The sequence below is a fragment of the Melospiza georgiana genome, chromosome 6 (genome assembly GCF_028018845.1).
Source record: "Melospiza georgiana isolate bMelGeo1 chromosome 6, bMelGeo1.pri, whole genome shotgun sequence".
NCBI lineage: Eukaryota > Metazoa > Chordata > Aves > Passeriformes > Passerellidae > Melospiza > Melospiza georgiana.
This window is the reverse complement of record NC_080435.1, coordinates 18,170,733-18,194,559: the sequence shown is the minus strand read 5'-3', so window position 1 is coordinate 18,194,559 and position 23,827 is coordinate 18,170,733.

Genomic DNA, 23,827 nt, shown 5'->3' with positions numbered 1-23,827 from the left:
TCACCAAGAAGGTGGCCAGGATCCCCATGACTGTGGCTTCATGACCTCAAGCCGTTCAGAATCCAAGGAGTGTATGGACAATGCTCTTGGTCATGTGGTTTAATTTAAGGTAGCCCTGTGAGGAGCAGGGAGTTGGACTTGTTGGTCCTCATAGATCCCTTTCAACTCAAGACATTCTCTAATTCTACACTGAAAAGTTTAAAACCTGTTCTTCAAATTTTGATAGGTTGAGAGGAGGCTAACCCAGAAAACATCAAAATAAAACAGGCTTTAAGTTTAGTCTGTAAAATACTGAGTTGATAGAGAAAACAGCTCCATTAACAGAAAATTTTGAAGCATGTCATAGGCAGTGAACAGGAGATGTGTAAAAAACAAACTGTCCAGTTCTACGGAAATTCTTGTGGGAAGGATCTGAAAAAAAAATATAAGTACAATATGACTTATTAGGTTCAGAAAGCTGATATCTAGTTTTCCAAACCAAAATGTTTCTAGTCTAATATTCAGGTACAATTCAAATATTAATAATGATAGAAAAATATTCTTATTGTATTCAGGAGCAGTCTGTTACATATGGGTGTAGGCTGTGTTTTGAATGTTGTTTATTTTTATGTTTTATTGTAATATTGCGTTTTATTATGCAAACCCATGAAACCTGCAAAGCAATAAGGCACAGCTTTTACCATTCTCCAATAATGGACAAAAAACAGAACAACTCATCTTAAGAGGAATTTTATTACTCTTAACAGAGGTCTAAATTATTTGTCAATGGTCAGAAAAAAATGTAGCTGCTGTGCACTCTCGACCCTCCTGCAGTAGCTTGCTGCCTAAGTTGTTTATTCACTGAAAATATTTATGCAAGGGATAGGCGTGGAGCAGAGGCTGAACAGAAACTCTGTGGTGGGATAAGGGTAAATCTCATTCTTTCTTGGAAGAATTTGTGAAGCAAGGAGAAGTTCAGAATTTTTTCATCCTCTTAACCAACCTGAGGCTCTGCTTTCCCACCTTCCTCTCTTGTCTTTTTAAACATGCAAACAACATTGTCACTTGGGTATTCTTAGCTAGGTCTTCATCTCTTGCTGACTAGGTAGGATAGGCCTGGTGCTAAGGCTCAGCTGGCACACAGGAGGAGATTCTGTTTTATTTAGAATACACATACCTTCTGCTGCAGCTTGTTGAGCTCCACCCGTAAACTTTTCGTGGCTTGGGTTTTTAAACAAACATCACAATGAACTTCATATCTCTGAGCCCTGAAGAAGTCTCAGCAGGATACACAGGAATTTGGCATTAATTAGAGCCTTTAGTAGAAATGTCGGAAGGGGATGCAGCTACCATAAGGGTAACACAAAATTAACCAGTTTTTGAACTGCCATATTTCTCAACAGCAGGTTCTTTTTATGTTGAAAGACTGCATAAATCAGGCCAAACCACCAGGAAAAGAAAGGAACTCCTTTCTTTTGTTACTCTCAGATAAAATCAACTTAAAACAACCTTTTTCTTCACTACTTTGTTCCTGTGTTTAAGTTGAAGCTGTAACTTTTGGAAAGTAGCAAAAGTGATAATTACTACATATTAAAGACAGAGTTCCAAATTACCTGCTTGCATTTTTTTAATAGTAACCCTTTCCAAGTGCTACACCAGCAACGATGGTAGTGAAATATGTATTAATGTCAAATAGTCTAGTACAGATTCAAAAATCAAGTAAGCCTTTCTTATGTAGTCATTTCAGGTTAAATGTGGGGGTTCTTAAGTAAGAACAGAGTAAAAAAAGTAAAAGTGACTTTGAGTCTTGTTTACATAATTTCTTTCTGAGACCAGCAGAAACACTACCATTTTCCCATTGCAATAGTGTATGACATTTTGAGATTTTCCATTTCCATAAAGGAGCTTCTTGTGAAAGGAGAAAGTGCCCAGTGTGAGAGTGGAGGACACATTAATCCTTTATGGCTACACTGATTTGTTTTCCAAGGGCTACCATTGGTGCAATTTCCACTAAAGGATGCAGAAGATGGTCTTGTAACATGGAAAAAAATCCACAGCTGGAATTAATCTTATTTTAGGATGTTGCAGCACCGATATTTGCATCTGAACCACGTGCTCTGATGCACTCTTTTGTCTGTGGAGGAAATTCCAGGTAGTGATTAATTTCCAAAGAAACACTGAAAATAGGTGAGGTGATCCGTACCTTTAGATGGCAAATATCTCTCTGTTGATGTAGGCACAACCCAGACAGTTTAGTGGAGGAATGGACTGTGCAATATGGACATCTAAGATGAGATAAGATGATTTCCAGTTCAGCTGAGGACCTCACTGTTTTACCTAGATGTACTCAAACATAACTTTGATTATTTTTCTCGAATAAGAGCTCTGGTTTCTAGGCCAATGTATAAAATAATTTTGGGGATAAAGTATACAAGAGGTACGAGCTATGAGTGCTATAAACCTGAAATACATGAAAGAAAACTCCTCTCATACAACCAGGTGTCTTTCTGATATCTCAATGAGCTCTGGAGAAGTAATAGTAGAAATCATGAAGATAAATTCAAGCAATGATAATTTACTTTATGACAATTTCTTTGAAGTCATTGACTGTAGTAATTATTGCAACAATAACCCAGATTGTCTGTGTTGGTTGCACTGGATGTTAGCTACAGACAGAGGTGGTTACAGTCCTAGCAGTGGTACAACCCATGGTGGAAATGCAAAATAGTTTCATTTGCTCCTAGCAGACATGCAGTGTTTGTAGACAGGTACAAGTACCTGTTTAACATAGTATTTTGAGTTAAAGTACGGCCAGCAGAACCATCTGGAATCCAGTCTGTTTCCCCAAATGAATGTGAGTAAGAGTATCTGAATAGCTGGACCACAGTAAAATAACCTTTTAGTAAACCTCAGTGGCAGTATTGGGCACTCAGTATCTCCCATGAATTAGGGACACCACAATTCAGGCACTACAAAAGTACTGCACTCAGGTACACTGTGGTGAGCTGTGAATCAGTACCAGGTTCACTGACCCAGAGGTATAAGTATAGACACTTATGCCTGGAGAATCATGGCATTAAATTGTTTGTTTGTTTGTGTGAGTGGGTGTGTATGGGGAGGGAACAGATGAAACACCAAAACCACTGAAAAGGGAAAGACAGAAATGCAATGGGCTGATCTTACCAGCCATTATCTTTAATGAAGTTCCTTTTCCAAAATACTGCCTTTGAAAGAACTTCAGCTTCTTCCCAAATTTTATACCTGACTGACATGTATATATCTGACTGATATATTTTATGTCTGACTGATTGTCTGGCCCCTGACTTGGGCGCAGAACTACTCATTGCAAGTGCTTGGGAAGAGAAGGTGTGGTGAAGACAGAATTAAAAGGTACAAAATTAGGTTGATTTAAAGTCAAAATGGTGTATTTTAACATTTAGGGAAAAGTACATACATGACTGTGTTATACATTGGGATGTCGGGCTCATTGTTAGCACCTTAAAGCTCATGTGATGTGTAACTTTTAACTTCATATAATTGGTAATAAGTATCTTTAGCTCTTTCATATATCCTAATACATTCTACTGCTCAGCTTGCCTAAAACTGAAGTTAATTTCCTTGAAAGCTTCTTCTTTTAAACCCATTCACCCTCAATAACTTCCTTTTTAACAAAAGGGGAGGTGTTTCTAACTCTTTTAAAAGTTCAAGACTGAATAAGTTTATCCTTGCATACAATTTTTGTAATCTTAAAAAATTAAAAGATAAAAATACTTTAATTTAAAAAGGTATCTTAAAATGCACATGATAGAAATGTGCAGGTAAGGAAAATTTAAAGCAAAATGAGCAGCACAGCTCGATTTTCAGATATAAGATTATTCTGAGAGTCTAAAGAAAGCTCTAAGTGTGTAACAATTATATTTACAACTATTTTAATTTGTTGCCTTGCTGAAACAATTTTTTTTGTCTCATCCTAACATCATATCCTAAGGTTTTTTCCTACCTACCTACTAGTTTTCCAGCTCTATTTCCTCTCAGTGTGTGACGTCATCTGCCAGGGAACATAGAGAAATACTCATTTTTTTGTGTAATTAAGCAAATCACGAACATATTCAGCATTTGTATATAGATAGACATTAAGATGGGAAAACTTGAAAATACATTATGCTGCATAAAACATCTGAATAACTTCTATCACGTTGTAAAGCCCAGAGAACTTTCATTGCCCAAGAAAAATGGGAGAATGCTCTCAAGAACATTAGCAAATTACCTGTTTTTTTTGTTATTAGATAGATTTTTATTCATGCAGTCCAATTTTCAGTCCTAGCTCACAGCTTTACATCAGTAATCCTATCTTATTTTCTTCTGGCAATTTATTAGTAGTGTGAGATTGTGGACACAATTCTCTGCGGGTGAAAAATTCCACCTACTAAAGAGTAGGTTTGAGAATCAAGGTTCTATATTGCATTGATTACTGCAGAGCACAATGTGGTATAATAGGTGAGAACCAGCTATGGTTATAAAGATCAAGTCTATTGTAGGTACAAAAGCCTATTTTATGTACATTAAAGAGCCTTGATTATTTAAAGGCATTTGTGCTGTTGGTTATTTTACACAGGTTATTTACACTGCTGATTAAATTGCTTGCAAAGCAGTCAGATTTCCATACACAAGTAGTCTAACAGAAATATTATGCAGCCAGCAATTTGCCAGTTGTCTGTTGACAAAGACAGAGAGTAAGCCACTTACTACTGTTTTTATACAATGAATCATTTTTGTAAAAATGGAGCAGTCTAATGAAAATTCAAATGTATTGCTTTTCCCGATTCAAACAGAAATCCAAGCACTTCATATACTCTGCAAATAAGCCTCATTTGCCACTGTGTATCAACTAACAAGCAATTTCAGTTCTACATGCACATTTTAAATAAAATTCTCTAAATTTAAACAGGTAGTTCCATTTTACTTCCATAAACAGATACTTTCAAAATATTTAGACATCTGTATATAATACTGTTTAAACTGTTTGTTCTAAAACATAAATAGCTATCTCAGTGTTTGAGTTACCACCTGATGTCTTTCTCATTTAAGGGGAAAACATAAAAAATAATTGGGATAACTAGAGTCAGGAACAATGCTTACACAGCATGTCAGCATCTTTTATTGTGCCTTAATTGTAAGAACACTTAGAGGGGAGCAGTGGGCGGACTGGCTCTGCAGGAGATGTGAAATGCCAGGTCTCAGGGAGCTTTTGTGGCTTTGCTGAGGGTTTCACCAGTGCTTCTGTGCTCAGCTGACATAACCCAGAGCAGTGCCCCTTGGAGGGAAGGGGCCTCAGGCCTGGAAACAAGAGCATGAAATGTCTGAGCTTGCAGGAGCATTCTGCCCCTCTGAATGCCTCAGTGCCAGGCTCAGATCCTCCTGTAAGTCTGAGCCCTGTCCACTTTCTCTTTTTGTCTTGGTTGATAAGACAGGTGTCTGCTAAGGAAGGCAGGAGCCTCCCCTGAAATGGAAAATGTAAACCCCCTTCCTATGAATTATTGTAATTTTGAAATTAAGGAGCTCTTAGGGAAAGATATGGAAGTAGGAATAACAGTGCTTTATTAGGGAAGAAAAGAAAAATAAAAGAAACAGTGCAGTAATACAAAATAACACTGAGAGAGTCAGAATACAACCTGACACCCTGTTGGTCAGAGTGTTGGTAGCAGTCCCATTAAATAGTGGCTGCAGTCCTCCTGGAGTAGCAGGTGTGGTTCTGTTGAAGCAATGATCCTGTAGAATGGTGCAGTTTTCCTCTGGAATTCAAGTGAGGATGTGGATATCTCTGGTCTTCCTCTGGGAATCCAGTGGGAAAAAGCCACTCCGGTGTTCCAAATCTCAGATTATATCCAGGTAGGAATGCTTGGCTCCTCCCCCTGGGCAGAGCATCTCCCAATGGGAGGGTCTAATTTTATCAGTCATGCAGGGACACTCCATGGCCCATGAGCAGCAGATATTTCCTGGAGGGAAGATGGGTCATGGAAGAGATAAACAAAACTCCCCAATTAACAGAAGACAACTGCCCCATCTCTAACAGATGGGAAATAGAATACCTCCAAACCACATCTTACAACCCAGGACGCTTTTCCAACATTCCAGAAAATTTTGCTTCACAGCCATTACCAACTCTACAAACATGTAGGATCTTTTGGACCTCTGGTCCCTGCTATTTTTGCACAAGCCTTTGGGATGACTCTTTCCTCCTCACCTGTGCAGCCACACCATGTGTGAAGCCTTTTCCAACTGTGTGTGCTGCATGTTGGCTTGTTGCATGTAGTGTACGTATCTGCTGCATGACATATTTAGATAATTGCTGCTACATATTTTCTAATAGGTAGACATTTATGCCTAGAATTACATTCTCTTCTCTGCCCCACATATGTAGTAAATTGTCCAGCTCTCAGTGAAGCTAATAAAGAAACTGGATCAGGTTCTGATCATGAACATTTTTGTCATATGCCAGTTGGCACAAACATTAAAGACAATCAGATTTCAACCATATTTCTATATTGGTGAATTGGAAAAGATTTATGGTATACTAAGAATCTAAATTTAGAAAGGTGTAGAATTTTCTTGTTTAGTTTGATCTACATCCAAAAGAAAAAAATCTATCTGAAAAAAATTGTGTACTCAAAATTATTACTTTTAAATTTTCCCCAATGTGCTTTCTGTAATCCACTGTATATTGTGAAAAATCATTATTTTCTCACAGTTTCACAAGGTCTTTCACACAGCATGAGAGAATACAAAGACTTTGAAAAGTGTTTATAGGATATGTGAATTATGATTGAAAGTTCAAAGAATCTGTCACAAACATTCAGACATGGATATAAAATACCTGGAACTGCTTTTGAATCAGTAATGGGAATTGACTGTATTATCAACTGAATGTATCCTTTCTTTAAAAAGCAATTGTGTATATCTGGTATATTCAGAAGAAGTTCATTTTAAACACAGGAAACTTGTTCATCACTGTCATGGCACTTCTGTAGTCTTTGGCAAAACTTTCACTGGATGGAGCGTGATTGCATTTCCATCTGATATACCTAGTATGTATTAAATATATAAAATGTAGAGAGGCGTATGTCATAGTCACCATCATAGAATGGCCTGGGTTGACAGGGACCTTAAAATCACCCAGTTCCAACCCCTCTGCCATGGGCAAGGGCACCTTCCACTATCCCAGGCTGCTCAAGAGCTCCATCCAACCTGACCTTGGACACTTCTAGGGATGGGGCATCCACAGCTTCTCTGGGCAACCTGTGCCAATACCTCACCACCCTCACAGGAAAGAATTTCTTCCAAATATCTAATCTAACCCTGCCCTCTTTCAGTTTGAAGCCGTTCCACCTTGTCCTGTCACTGCCTTCTCTTGTGAATAGTCTCTTTCCCTTTTTCTTGTAGGCTCCCTTCAGGTGTAGGAAGGCTGCAATTGGGTCACTTTGAAGCCTTCAACTATAATATATATGTGATAATATATATAGTGTGCCTTTATACATAATCTCTATGTATTTCTCCTCAGAAATATTAGATCACAGTTAAAATAGTGTTGATTCTATGATCAATTAATAACTTTTAATAAACAAAAGAGTATTTACTGCAAGGATAACTTTGGGCCTCCACAAAGTGATGGAGAGTGAAACCCGCTTGCTAAGCAATGGATTTCAGTTAAATGCAGCATGTGAGCAGATCTGTGTCTTGCCCAGAAAATTGATTAAACATGTGCTTAAGTTAAGTAGATGTTCTAGTATTTTGCTCTGTCAAGTTCCTTGTATTGAATTACTACTCTGGATGAACAGCAAGTTGTTTCTTGGCAAGGGTTGAATTGCAATTCAACTCTCTGCCAACCTAGAAAATGCCTTTTTAAAAAGAAAGTAGGCCCAGCCGTGTTGTTTTTTAGGGTATTTTCCTCCCCCTGAGAAAGAATTAGAGATGTGCTCTTTCATTTTTGAAAAAATAATTGATCCATAGCTAGCCACAGTATTTTTTAAAACACATTAGATACTGATGTTGCCCTCATGGCTATCAGTCAAGCCAAGATACAGAGACTTATTTCTGTTAAGTATATGTTCAATATATATAAAAATACAATATTCATGATATCATTATTTTTGTTGATTTGAGATATATTAGCATGGGCTATCTGAAATTCAAAATTATAACTGTAATGTTTTTGTCATAACTGGGACTGTGAAAAAGCACACTATTGACTGTGTGCTTCCCATGAAGAAATATATTAGAGCAGTTGCTGCATTTGGAGCAAGTGGAAGTGAATTTCAGCATAGTCATCCAGACACTGTGCCCCTGTGCTGGGCTGACTTCTATTTTTTCAGAAATAAGGACAAGGGAGGTTGTGTTTTCATGATTAATCCATAGGATGCTTCAGATCCTTCCCCCTGGAAGAATACATGGTTCTTTGACCACAGTAAATCTACCTTTTAGAGACATTTGTATACCTTGGCAATTGTTCATTTTGTGGGTAATGGGTGGTGTGTGTTATTGAAAGACTGAAAACTGGCTTGCTCTGTGTTTATACATTCCCCTGTTTCAGAAAGTTGCATGCTTATTGTATTCTTGACTTCTAGTCCTATAAACAGAATTAAAAGGGCTTTAGAAGGAAAAAAAATCTGCTTGAAATTGAAAAGATAATTTTGAAAAAGAGGTATTTATTAATTTCTATGGGTAAAAAAAGTCACACAAAAATAGCTTGTGCTTTCAAGATTGACTCAGGAGAACAGATATTTTCTGAAATAGATGTATTTTAGTATATAGATTTTTCATTTTAAAAAGTAAGGTAATTCCTGTTCATTTCTTTATCTGGGATTTCACAAGTCCTATAATGCCAAGCAAATTATTTGAGAGGGAATTATTATTTAGATGTCTGGTTTGAGAATATTTTTTGCAGCTCTACTGAAGTAGGATGAGAATTTTCCTTTACCCAGGGTGTGTATGTGTCTTTCAGTTAAGTTTACCTGAGCTAGTAGCAATATTTGGATTACAGTTAATATCCAAGATTGATGGATCCATATCCATCTGTAAGTGCATTGAATATATTTAAGAGGAAATGTGCGTGTGTTTGCATGTAGTATATAACGTATTTTTGTACTTGCATGAAAAGTCTCATGTTGGAAGACAAGAAATGTTACCTTCCACAGAAATAGTAGGAATGGGAAAGCCCTCGGCATCTCTGGAAAGAGTTCAGGGCTATCATATGCCTAATATAAAAATTGCTCTGGAAATTTTGTAGTAACATTACTGATTTTTAAGGTAATATTTTTTAGTCATTCTTAACATATTGCTTGAGTAGTAGAATCCCTCTGTGGATTATAATGAAAATTAATTCTCTTATTAACCCCCAAAACTAATGTAAATCATCTGACAGGGAAAAAAAAAGGCTTTTATATATTAACCATTAGTGCTTTGCAGCAACATAGAAATCTCTATCTGAACAGAATTGCTTTCTGTGTATCTGTTGCTTATTTGCTTTGATACTCTGGTAGCAACGTTTCAATACAGTCTATAGAAAAAAAGTCTCATTTGTAGCTGCCTAAGAAATATTTAATTTACTTTTTAATGAAGTTCATTACTTAAGACTTTGTATGCTACAGTATTGCTGGAAGCTGGAACCTGACCCCACTTTGCTTTTACTTTCTTCACATATTTGCTTTTATCATGTCAGTTTTACTCAAGTGACATGGAAATATGCAGATTTTTTTCCCCTTTTTCCTCCATTTTTTCTTTTCTTTTTCTTTTCTTTTTTTTTTTTTTTTCTTTTCCAGAAGGAGCTTATCAGTTGCTGGGCCTAGATTGTGAATGCAAGCTTTGATGTTAACAGCACCAGTGCCTTTCTTTTTTATTTGGGGCATTAAGTTCAATTACATATTCAAAGTATCTGTTCAATGCTTTTGCTGGAATGTTTCAATAATTAAAATAACTGAGCTTTTTTAAAGTAGACTTTCCTCAGTGTTTCCATCCTAGTACAGATGTGACTCAGACCCAATCCTCTTCTTGCTATTAATTTCATTTATTTCAAATCTCTGTGTTGATGTTCATAGGCCAGTGTAGCATGTTTTAAAAGCAGCACTTTAAGGAGTTGCTTGAAAAACACATCAGCCAAAAGAATATTTACTCTCTTTTGTTTTGTGCTGGAAAAAAATATACACCGATAAAGAACTGCAGTTTAGAAATATTTACTTAATGAAAAATATACTGAGTTTATCCTGGTGTTTACTGGCCAGTGTAATGAGAAGCAAGCTGTAAGTCATTGTTTCAAAGATAATGTGTTTGATGGAAAAACAACAATTACTTCATATGTTTTAAGAGACGGTAAAAAAATTCCAAACACAAAAATCCAACCAACCAAACACACAAAAAAAAACTCATCAGCCAACCAAACCCAACCCAAATATCAAAATAATTTTAACTGCATGGCCATGCATAAATCCCTATTTAAAAACTGCATGGTTTTGTCCACTAAACCTTTTAACAGTACTTTTGTGATCCATTCACAGAAGTCCCCTAACATAAGGTAGCTCATTTCAAAAAGGAATTTCAAAGTAGATTCAAGAGCTGTCTGAGTCTTCAGATAATCTATTTCCACTTCAAGCTCTCCAAGCAAATTCATAGCCTAGCCAGTTTTCCTCCAAAGTCCCTAGCTGGGAAAACATGGTCCTTAAAAAATTATGTCTCCTGTTGTTACAGCCCGACAGATATTTTTTAAACTTAGAAAAGATTATCACTTTTCATTAAAGTTTTTTTGAAAGACAAAAGAGATCATGGGGGAAAAGCAGCAACTGTCACAAAAACCCAAAGTAACAAACGTAGGTGGTTGAAATATGTAGAGAGGCTGAAGGATGCATGAGTATTGTGTATTGAGAAATATTGGAGGTGGTCAGAAGTTGCACATTACAGTCCCAGTTTCAGTGAGTCAGTCAGAACAAGCACCTGAACAGGAAATCCCATTTCCATTCCATTCTTTCAATTCCGTGGAAAACCCCAAAATTCTATTGATGAGGTTTTACAGAGCCAAACCCTTGACTTTCTCAGATTCTTCCCCTAAAAAACAAAAAAGAAAAAAAGAAAAAGGAAAAACAGCTGTAATATGGAAACTTCTGTTATGTCTAGTGTAAGCAGGTGAATATACAGTTGTAACTAGGAAGTCAGGAAACAAGGCAGGCAACACAAAAAAGGAAGTATTTTGAGGAGATGAGATAATACATTCAACAACTTAATTGAAAATCAATGTTTTTGTCACTACAGAACAAGAGCTTTTCAGCTAATATACTGTGAATTAATAGGACTGCTTATCCTATGATACTGTGTAAATTCTTTCCATGCCTTTGGAGTGATTGTTTTAAGTGAGCTGGGAGTTCTACAGAAATTGTGTCTCTGCCTGAATCAGTGATTCTTTATTTTGAGGGAGTGTAGGGGTTAAAATTATCTCAGCAGGAGAGTGCTTGGCTTTTATCCTAAGGATGTGCAGTGGCACCAACAGGGAAGGATGCGGTGGCAGTGGCTTTCAGGACATCAAGTGTCAGCATCACAAACAGAAGCAGCATGAGCAGACTGTGCTGATGGTGCTCCTTTCTTCCTCTGCCATTAGAAAGTTGGCGGGTGCCAGCGGCTCTCACAAAGTGGGATCCAAATTGCCATGGTTACTCCCAGCCCTACATTCCGGGAAGAGTTGCCCAGTGGTGGCAGAGGCTGGAGCACATCTATCTGGGCAGCAGCTCAGAGCCACAGCCACCCTGGATCAGCACGGGGCAGGCACTTCAGTGGGATGGCAGCAGCTGATGCCAGCTAGAGATTTGCCCCTGTGCTGTGTGATCCCCTGCTCTAACTGCCCCAGAGACACAGCAGATCCTCTGCCAGCCACACTCAGAGAACAACGTTGTGACAGCTGAGTTCAGTCTAATCCCCTGCCTTAAATATCAGGCTTCAAGCTGTGAAAGGCAGAGAGGAAATGGTATGGAGTTGTGTACTGTCTTCTATGATGACAGCTAAAATAGGTAGGGAGCGTCCTCTTTCTGTGGAAAGTTTTGCTTTAAAAAGGGAAAAAAAAAACCTGGTAAAATCTTATTTGTCATTGTGCTTGGAAAAAAAAAAACTCCATTAAATATTAGAGACAGTGGTTGCAATTAACAAATATTTTTTATTTGCTAAACATTGCATAGCTCTTCCCTGAAGAGTCTAGAGAATCTTGTCTTCTATTAATGATTTTGCAAAAAAAAAGCTATTCTTTTGCTATTTAAATAAGTTAGATTAAATATTTGTCACCAGTTGTCTTATAAACTTTTATAACTGCTTTTAACTACAAGTTGGTAAGCAGAGACAACCAAGAATACTGTAATTTAACTAAATACCTCATAGTAGAGTGCATACTTTAGCTTGTAGTAAATTAAAACCAGGTAATTTGTGTAAGTTTTTTATTGATGCATGGTAGCTCAGCAGGGCAAAAAAGCCCTGCATCTTTGAGTCTTAAGTCTTTTTGTATGTATAAGCTATCACCAGTGAAATTACTTTTGTGATTAGTCTGATACTCCTCAGTGACCTGCATAAGCTGTGGAGGCAGTCAGTGCACAAAACCCTTCATATAACCCTTCCTCATGTAGTTAACTGTGCATGTTAACAGCTTTACCCCAGTTAAACCAGTGCAACTTGAATTAGAAAGCACACTACTGCAAAAATATAATCTAAAGCAACATTTTGGAAATAGGAAGATTTACAATTCTATGATGACACTACTCAGGCACTTCTTCTTTTCAGTAGCCAGGAATAATTATTGGTACCTTTCCTACTGATAGTACTTTTTCTCTCTTGCAGAAGTTTCTTAATAAGGAAGATATTTCTTCTTTACTAGAATTGCATTTATTTTTTACCAGATCAAAGCATCCAAGGTTTTAGTCATAGGTGAAAGGTGAGCTAATAAAACCATCATCCCTTTGGACAATGGATCTGACTGATATAAAGTGGCTTTTTCAATAGCTTGTAATATAGTCAGTGGTTGTATTGTATTTTAAAATCAACAAGCTAATGTGAAACCTTCAAACATCAGAAAAGTAAAAATGTCTTTAAAATTCCTCTAAATGTTGTTGGAAACAGACACTTTGTAGAGCTTACAAGGATTATTCTGATACCACAAACTTTGGTAAAGACACATATCTGTAGCATTTATAAAACCTTTCAGTGTATATTAATTTGAGGTGAAAACTGATAACTTAAGATGCAGGTAATATAAATTGGCAACGTTTGCAGCAAATTGTAATTACTGGTGTTTTGATCCTTGGATGTTTTTTGGCTTCTTCACATATGCAGGCCTGTTTGTGATTATGTTTTGTCAAATACTTGCAAGATTAAGCCAGCATTAACTAGGTGATAAGTAAATCTTTTATTTGGGCTGGTGGGCTCCCATTTTAAGCCTCTTTTAACTCAATCTTGAAGTGTGACAATTTAACCCCAGCTGGCAACTGAGCCCCACACAGCCACTCAGCCAGTCTCCCTCAGTGGGATGGTGGAGAGAATTGGAAGTGCAAAAGCCACAAAACTTGGATTGTGGGTTGACATAAAGGCAGTTTAATATGTAAAGCAACAACTGTGCCCTCAAACAAAGAAAAAGAAGGATTTCATTCACTACTTAACACAAACAGGTGTTCAGCCATCTCCAGAAAAGCAGGGCCTCATCATGTGTAACAGTGATTTGGGAAGGCAAATGCCATCACTCTGAACATTCCCTCTTTCCTCCTTTTTCCCCCAGCTCGATGTGCTGACCATAAAGCCACATGCTATGGGGCATCCTTGGGTCAGCTGTCCCAGCTCTATCTGTTCCCAATTTCTTGTGCACCCTCAGCCTCCACACTGGTTGGGGTGGTGGTAATAGAGGCAAAAAAGGCCTTGACTCCTTGTAAATGCTGCTCAGCAAGAATGAAAGCATCTTTATATTATAAAGCCTTTTAGTGCAAATCTGAAACAGCCCTGCCTTAGCTACAATGAGGAAAATTAACTCTGCCCTTGCCAAAACCAGCACAGAGGTGAGCTGCAAAGCTGTCATTGTGAGAGTAATGAGCAGTTTCATGTTATTTAGTTCCTCTCCAATCTCACCTATTAGAAACTTGGAAAAGAGAGAGGAGGTACAATAAAACTTAGGCTTTTTTTCAAGTCTGTTCCCAGCACAAGTCTTTCAGAACTTAAAAGAAAATGTGAGAATAGTAGAGGAATAAAACAAAAGGAGATTGTGGTGCAGCAGCACACCTCAAAAACCTCACTCAGTCGCTTTAACAAAGTCCAGCACAAGTTCAATACAAAGAATTCTCTTGCGCTTTCACAGGATTTGGAGAGTGGGAAAGAGCAGGCAGGACAGTTAGCACACAGTGACAGCAGGAAAAACATGAGACCCTATTCAAAAGCAGTGGTGGCTGGAGAGAGTGAGACTGCACAGTTCAATGGGCTTTTGGTTCAGAAAACAGGAGAAAGCCCTTACCAGGTTCAGACACAAGTTACAGCGCGGCCACTTTTTTGGAGCCGTAGTAATTTGGTGTAGAAACAAAGTTGTTCATTGCTACTGCAATTCCTGAAGATTTAACATGAGAGACAATATATTTAGATAGTCTTTATATCATTTCATCATCCTACAATTTTTTTCTGGTATTTCTACAAGCAATGCCCTACATACAGACAGCCCCTCTTAAAAAAACAGTTAGGAAATAATTTCTGGCTGACCTTTCCCTTACCTACTCTAAAGACACAAGAATCTGACGCAAATATCACATTTGCACTAACCAAATCAACACTAAACTCTCTGTGAAGTGAATTGAATGTGTTTTTTGTAGCTGAATACAGCTTTCTTTGAGTTTTTTGGGGGCACACTGCTGATGGCTAGCCTGAGCACAAGTCTTGATTTTTGCCAGGGTATTTTGTGATTCTGAAGCTCCCTCATTTTAAGCAATAAACTGACCTTAGAGAAGGTGGTACTTTGTGATCACATACCCTCTGCACTGTTTCCTCCAGTGCAGCATAGGAGGGGGCATTTGGGATCTAGAATAACAGGAACATGCACACTGAGCAGCATTCCTCTCAGCAGTGGCCACCCCTGATGGGTGTAAGCCTGTCCAGGCTGTCAACACCTCTGGTTGTCTTTCAGATCAAAAACCAGGAATATAGGAGGGCCAGTACCTTGGGTATTTTTGCCTGTAAATGGGTGTGCTGTATGTCTGCATGGCTCTGCCGCATGTGGTATGGGAAAATCTGACATCCCAACCAGTGGGACATAGGGAGAAGGAGCAGAATTTATCAGAGGTGGCCCTTTCTTCCTCAATCAGCATAAATTTATCAGCCTGATTTTTTTTGACCAAATAACCTCCTTTAGTGAGATGTTAGATTTCTAATAAAGTGAGACTGAAAATGTATATTTGGGTGTCAGTTGTCAAACTGTACTGATTCCCTTCACATATTAGTCCAATTTTTTTTGTCAATTGATACCTTTATTTGTAACAACACAACTGACATTAGATGGTTGTCTTTGCAAAATGAGCTTCATGGTGTTTCATTATTATGGATAGATCCTTATTAGGGACATTTATCTTTCATTTTCAGACTGAAAATTAGTGAAATGACAATTGTGTGGTAAACCCAGCAGATATTGTTAAAAAGTTATTGTTGCATTCAATGACTTAATAAAATCTCCAACCACGTATTTGACCACTATTGATACATCCAGGACATCTGCAAGTTTTTGCCACTGTTTGTCATCAACAAAAATTACTATTTCACTGCCATGACACCTTTCCAGTTAGGAAAATACAAACCTAAAATTATATTTTATAACACCATAAGTGCTACTAGCATCATTACACACAGCACGTTTCCTTTCAAATTTCAACCCCTATCAAATTCTCATACTTTTAAATTTACTGTGGATCAGCAACAATCATTGAGTATTGTGATTTTTATTATGAATGGCATACCTCTGTGATAAACACAAATATTTTTAGACTAATTACACTGTAGAACTATAAATACATTTGGCATTAATGTTGTGTGGTACCAGTCACATTGTCATCTCTTGTCTTACACAGCCCTGGTTTTGCATGTAGTTCCACTAATATAACTAAGAAACCTGAACTCAAAGAAGTGTTTGAAATAGATAGCAAGGCAAGTTGTAGAGTCTCAAACAATTCTAGGAAAACCATTTTTCTTGTAGTCAGTTACTTCCTGGGTCCTAATGAAAGAGCCTGGGCAGAAGCAGGAATTTTCCCTTCAGTTTACCCAGCATAAAGACAACTGAGTCAAGAAGAAGCAAAATAATTGTACTGTAATTCTTGGTTTGAAATTTGATGAGCAGCATTTACAACTTGTCCATTTTGGGTTGGGGTGTTTGTTTCTTTGTTTGCTTGGGTTTTTTACCCAGAGAATTAATGTCTTTTCAGAGTGTTTTGTGGAGAAAGCACTTGTAATTCTTTGGGTTTTTTTCTAAATGGGCAGAATTTCTGACCCTGAAGTGTATTATACTTTCTCATCTATTCAAATGAACATCTAGCCAGATTTCTAGTTTCTTAAAAAATCTGGCGGTAATTTAATTGTTTTTATTTCTAAACTGATCTCAATAATTACATACTAGACCTTTCTCTCATGTTTCCAACTTTCCTCGTGTACCTCAGATATCCTAAAGTATTGAGGTGGAGACATTATTACCTAAAGCACACTGGAAAAGTTTTGTGGAAAACTCTGAAAGATTATTATCTCAAGTGTTATCCCACTTCACATAAATACTTCATGTGGTACAACAACTTCACTTTCTGGTTAAAAACATTAAAAGAACGAACCTGCATGGGTATTGTTATTAATATGTGGCACTTTGTTTTAATTTAATTTTAATATTGTTATTAATATGTTATTAATGTGGCACTGTGTAACAAATGAGGATTTTTGAGAATTATTATAATTCTGTCAAAACCTCTATTTTTTTACTGTAACTAAGGACTTGTTTTGAACCATTCCCAGATAATGTTACCGTGAAGTACTACTATAAGAGCATCTAGTAAGCTGTAACAGCTACGGTGTGCCATCCATTACCTCAACAGCAGCTTTTTGTAGTCAGTAATGTTTGTTAAGTCGTGCAATGGGAATGATGGATCTGTGGGCTCAAGGAGGTTAATGTTGACAATGAGCAATTATTATTTTTGACAAGAATACCAAAGGGTTTCAAGATGAGTCTTCTAACTGAAAGCAGATTATGACTTCAGTTTTATTACTAAATGTCAAGCATAGATGTCAAGCATATAAACGTGTGATGTAGAGGAAGATCATATTATTATAGTGAGAGACAAAGCAGGGATCGAATGATGACCTTTTCTTGTGAGTTTTCTTTTGGTTACCCACAGGAAGAAGGAGGCAGAGTCCTCAGCATCTTAAAAAGGGAAATGGGGGAAGAAAACATCCGGAGAGGACACTTTCCTACAGATAAAAAAACAGAGAGAAAAAAAGCACAATATGATTTTAATGAAGTCAATACTTGCGGATGTCTGTGGGTACTGGTGTGTGACTTCCGTGTCTTTCTTGTAGATAGAGTGTAATAGTAGGGGGGTGGGACAATGAGCCTCAATAACCTTCCAGAGAGCAGTTTTCTGTCTGTCTGATAATCACAGCTACAAGGGATTTTTCTGTTTGGTGTTTAGATGAGATATTTTCCCCTCTGGCCTGTTGGTATGTGTTGCAGCCTTGATCTTAGACATGCTGGTCTCTGTCAGAGCTATTATTCAGACCACACTCCTCTGATGAAAGACAGAAAATATTTATAAGAGGCAGCTCCACCTCTCATTTGTTTTATGTGTGGCTGTGACAATAGCTGGTAAATTTAGTTTCTGCTGAGACTTAACACTTGGGCAGGGCTCCTTATTTATCACATTCATTGGAACACCAAAGGCACTTCTGATCAAAACACTTGAACTCAAATAATCTAGAACTACATGAATATTCAAATTTATAACCAAATTTCATTGCTGACTTTAGCTGTAGAATGGGGGGCAAGTAGGATCCCTGTTAAAACAGCCTTTGCAGTTGTTAAAAGACATTGCTTTGTCACTTGTTTAACATATCTTTACATGGAAGGGAAGCAATCTGTGTTTTTCTGTGGGTGGATTTGACCAAGAAAAGGTTGCTGGGGACATGACATTACAAAGAACAGTGTTAGAACTTCTTTGAATGGCTATAATGATTAAATTGGATGTGCCCAAGACTGTACTGACATTTTTTTATTCCATTCTGTTACTCTGCTGGAGACACCAAGTATCTTCTTTCCTGTCTTTTTTCTTTTTTTTTTTTTTTCCTACTAAACAAATGAAAGCACAATCTATAAAAATTCCTTTCACATAATCATAAATTGTTCTGGTATTTAAAGATACATTTCCTAACCATGGAAAATCAAACTAAATTGGAAAAGCAAGCCAGAAAAACAGAGATGGCATCTTATGGACACAAGCATCTTATAGACACAAGCTGAGTTTTTTTGAAATTGCAAGAGTTAATTTAATATGTACCAAGGATGCCAGACTCTTCATGAATGCCTTTTTGAAAAGATCAAGGTTCTTTCACACTGGTTGAGTTCCTTCTGAAAGTAAAGCAGGTATATTGTGATAAAGAGAACACGCCCCAAGTTTGTTTCTTTACTGCTATAATTTTCAGATAATTCTTTCATGTACAGACGTGTAGGACCTCAGACATCCCTCAATTGTTCTTTTAGAAGTGTTATGTAGGAAATTATCACAGTAGGACCCTTTAAGCCCACCAATACACCATACGTGCAATCACAGGATCATTAAAGCTGGAAAAGACCTCAAATATTGTTAAGTCCAACCTTTGATCAATTATCACATTGTCAAATAGAACATGGCACTAAGTGTCGCATCCAGCTGTTTCTTGAACATTTCCAGGGTTAGTGATGCCACCACCTCCCTGGGCAGCCCATTCCAACGCTCAACCACCCTTTCCATGAAGGAATTCTTCCAGATCTCCAAACTAAACCTCCCCTGGTGAAGCGTGGTGTGATGCTTCTAGAACCCTGTGAGAAGAACCTAAAATATGCTCCACTCTAGATCATAATCTACCCAGACATTGTTCTCTTTTAACTCTAAGAGCTGGAGGGGAGCCGATGAGACCTTCATCTCCCAGAAACTGTGGCTGCCAAGAACATCAATGACACCAGTTTCTCCAGGGCTTCAATCAGATTTAAAAATTTCAATGCAAGGGGAATTTCAGGAGGTGCGCTGACTGGTGTTACTGAGATTATTTTTTAGAGTATGCATGTACTGCAAAAAAAACCCCCTCATTTTGTGACACCATCAGCTGATAAATATCTGTTGCACTCCTTGCATGCTGATCATCAAGTCCTCTCTTGAAAAGGATTTTCAGCAATGTCTTCTTACCTTTGCCTCATCCTCAGTTTGATAATCCATCTTTCCCAGCAGTGCAATACCACTGTACTGGAGGGACTGGAATGTGGACTATAACCATATTTTCAAATGCTAGATGATGCTTAAAAATCCAGCTCAGAATGGTTAAATATTTATAGAGGGTTACACGGTTTCCAAGCAGGAAAGCAAGAGTTAAGATATTGTCTGTTACACATTGACCTGTAATAAAACAAAACAAAAAGTGTTCTTACCTTGCAGTCTAGAAGGTGGTCAAGTATCTTCAGTTCTTCCTAGATAATGTAGTGCTGATTTTGCATGTCTCAAATACATCACTGATCATCTGCTTGGAAGTTTCTGCTTAAAACATAAAGAATAATTTTAAGGTTTTCCATCATGTGGAGCATATTCTTGCCAGGCAGATCAGGCTTTAGATGTCTCAGTGTCATCTTTCTCAATTTTAGGACTTTGCAGAGGGCTGTCAACAGATTTCAATTGTGGACAGAGGAAAATGGCAAGGACTGAGAGGTTTCAGAAGAGTCTGGTCTCATTTAGATGAAGGCATAATCATGGGATGGGTCTGTCTACTTCAGACAGGAAAATAGAGGAAGAATAAATTTTGCTGCATTTCCTGGCTAAGGTGACATATTTTACTCTGGGTTTGGACAGTGAAAAGTCAGATTGGATAGGTTCTGGAGAGTCTCATTATAGGTGACTACAAATTCCTGACTGTTCTTAAGACCATTTCAAGAAGGCATGCCACTTGATAAAACTAAATGGAAGAAAATCCTGAGATCTGAATACTGTGGACTTTTTAACCTTTGCCCAGTAGAACCTTTGCTTCATGAGAAATCAGTGGGACATTGGATAAATTCCTTAGATTTTGAAACAATAACGTTTCCTGTCTCTTTCCCTCAGTGCACATCCATGTGTGTATGCACATGCACAGACAACACAGACATATTTATCTGTCTATATATAATCTTCAGCGGAAGCTCATGTACAGGGGAAATCCTGGGAATAATTAAGGAAAGGATCCTGCATGCTCCAGCAGACGGAATACATTTTTTTCATTTAAAGCAGTTTTTTTTTTTTCTTCCCCTTTACCACCAACTTGCTGCAATTAGGATGTTGTTGGAGAGATATCAATTGAGATTTGGGAACTGTTTTTTCTGGAAATGTTTTGAATTAAAATCTAATTGGTAGCTTTCTTTGATAACTATTTTATTGTTGGGTGCAGCTAAATGGAAATCAACCACAAAGGGAACTCAATTTTGTTTGTCATTAATTTTAACTTGATTTCACAAATGACTTACATATATGATATTTTCCCTATTTGTTCTGCATCATTCCTGAACAGCATTTAGGCTGATGTAGTGTCATTTTCCCATTTATTTATGTTACTTTAAAATATCCTGCATTACTTTAAGCATGGCTGTCAGCAAAATGGTGAAGAAGGAGTAAGTAGACCAAAGTGGTATTTCCTGCAGTTTATGAAAAACTGTGGAATTAGCAACCCTGAGGACTAAATTTCATTGGTTTACCCAAGGCATGTTTGGGTGATGTGAGCAAAGGAAAGTAAACCTGCACTGCAAATATACTATTATAACAAAGAACAGTTTTGAAGAGATCAAATTGGAATGTAACAATGTGGAAAGCCAAGGGTCAGCTGCACGCTCAGGTTACCCCAGTTAAATGTGTTACCAGGAGGATGTGAACTCAACCACGGCCATGTGTGAACACCAAGCAAATGTAAATGTGAGCTGAGTCCATGGACCATATGAAAAAGGTGAAGGATACCTGAAAATTAGTACTGGAAAGATTAATGCATAATTTTATGTGGGGGAAATGGATAACAGGCATGACAGCAGAGGAGTAATTTCACTAACAATGAATGCCAAGTAACCTGGGCATGCATGACCCCAGCCAAAACACACTTGTCCAGGTCCAATTGACTCTATGGACTTTGGATCTTGCCCATGGAATGTAAGAGAAAGCAGCCACTTGTGGAGGCCAAAATCCTTAAATCCTTACAAAGGAGACATAGTTGATATTTTCCTGGAATTAATTACGAATGTCATTAGTACTAGACAAAGGCAGGTATATAAGTGTTCGCTCATTGTGAAAACACAAATATTGAAAGCTCTTTCTCTTGAAAGTTGAGTTAACAGGCAAAAATACAATAGGGGTTTCTTTGAGTGTTTGCAGCTGACATGCAGCTCTACTTAGCAGTAAAGAGAAGGATAACATCTTGCTAAATCACTGTATGGGGGATCCTAGCATTCCCCCTCTTCTGATTGATTTAGGAATAAAATAGAGTTCCCTTAATGGGGCATGACAGCTGCAGAGATGTACCTTTCCCAGGAGTACCTAAGCAGGATCCCAGTCCCTCTGCCCAGAACACTCCATCAATACAGGAAATCTGGCAGGAAGAGGAGATGACTCCATGCATTGCAGTCTCTTAAGTAACAAACCAGCCACACCTCCACTGCCTCAGTGCTGTGCACGGTGCTGCCTGTTTATAGTTGTAGTTTGGTTCCTGCTGTCATCAATTTTTTGGCTCTGCAAGACATTAATTCTAGTTAGGTTGTCCCCCTGCTTTATTTGGAGTTATTTGCATCATGGTTCCACTCCAAAAATAAGTGTTTATATAAAAAGGCAATCTCTTCTCTAAGCAGATGTGCCCTGCAAGTGCTTTAAGTCAAAGATGTTACAGACTTTAGTGACTCAGATATTTCTCCAATTCTTTTTAACTGTGGTTGCATTGTAAAGGGAGATTTGATTTATATGTCTTCTAGACATTGTCACAATATGAGCCTTAGATACCTGGAACTTAGGCTAAAAGCTGACCATAAAATTTTCTTTTACGTTTTACAATACTGATAGTAATGTATAAGACAAGAGACAAGTGGTTTGAAAATAGTCTTTTCACTTCTTAAATAAGGAGCTATAATTGGGAAATTGCTGAGAGACTGTAACTATGAACAGCAGTCATATGGTTTTTATACTTCTCAGATGGAAATCAAACATATCAATGTTGCCTTGCAATAACTTTAAAAATATTTGTCTTTTACAAAATATTTTTTCAGGATGTTTAATTAAATTGAAATGGATTTGATCCAAAAAAAGAGATTCCTTTGATAGTTTTATAAATTCCTCACTGTGAACTTCAGAATTAGGAAGATCTTGAGAGCTTTGAGATTGGCATTTAAATTGCATTAACATATGAATTTTTGCTGATTTTGCCTGTGCTTAGGAAACATTTTGCCAGTGTTTCCTGGCAACTGCCTTTGTTCATCCAGCACCTCTTTTGCGATTGTACCTATATAATCAAGGTTAGAAAGGCAGTATTTGGCTAATAGGGTCACACTGTCAATGAATATCCAAGTTCTTCGCAATACTTTGTGAATGGAACCTATTTGTTCCCAGGAAAGTATGATAAGTGTACATCTGTACATTTGCTTATGGGAATGTGCCAGTTAGGTGACAGGACCTGGGGCTTGGATTGTCTTTGTTGTAAGGAAATTATGTGCAACAGGGAAAGGCCACTGGGCAGGTGCCTGTCTTTAGATTGCTTTGCAACTCAGACTATTATGGCCACAGTATAAATGATTCTGGAAATGCACACAGATGTCAGGAAACTGATGGGACATAGCTGCATCTTCTAATAAGGAGTATTTGGTCAGCAATGAGAAAGTGAAGGCATTTCTAAGCAATATTTGAAAAGGTAAAATAATAATCAGTTTTTGGGCAACTTCGGCTGTCTGAGATCTATTTTAGAAGTCTGAGTAAGGTTCTTTAAGCCATTTTGCTCTGTGAAAGAAAAATCAGGACAGACATCACATTCTGTACAGGTGATGGTTCCACACATCTGAAAATCCTTTGGGAAGGGTAGAAAGGACTCATTGTTGCAGAACTTTATCACTGAGAGCATTTTAGAAAGAGGGGGAAAGACATCAACAGATCCACAACCCCTCTCTGTGTGTGAGAGACGGACAAAATCTCCATGGAAAAACTCTGTCTGGGGCTGGTCAATAATCAGTGGTGGCTGAGAAATCAGAAGATTTTTTTCTGTCCTCCTCACATTGCCATATTTACAACTTCAGGCCTGAAGTTAAGCTCGGTTTGCTATCATACTTCCTTCCACCAGGGAGTGCCAACTAAACAGCCTGTGTTCTGCAGCATGGGGATACTACACAGTAGTGGAGTGTGTAAAATATACACTTAATCCTGAGTGCTTTTCTGCTCAATTCATTTATGAAAACAGATTCTAAGGCTGGTAAAATAATAGTGAGCATGCACATGACAGGAAAAAAAAAAAACTCTGTATCCAGAGTATTTTTAAGTAAAGGGCTTTTAGAAAATCTGTGCAGACATGCTGGCTTTTTACCTCCTCTTGTTTTAACCTATGA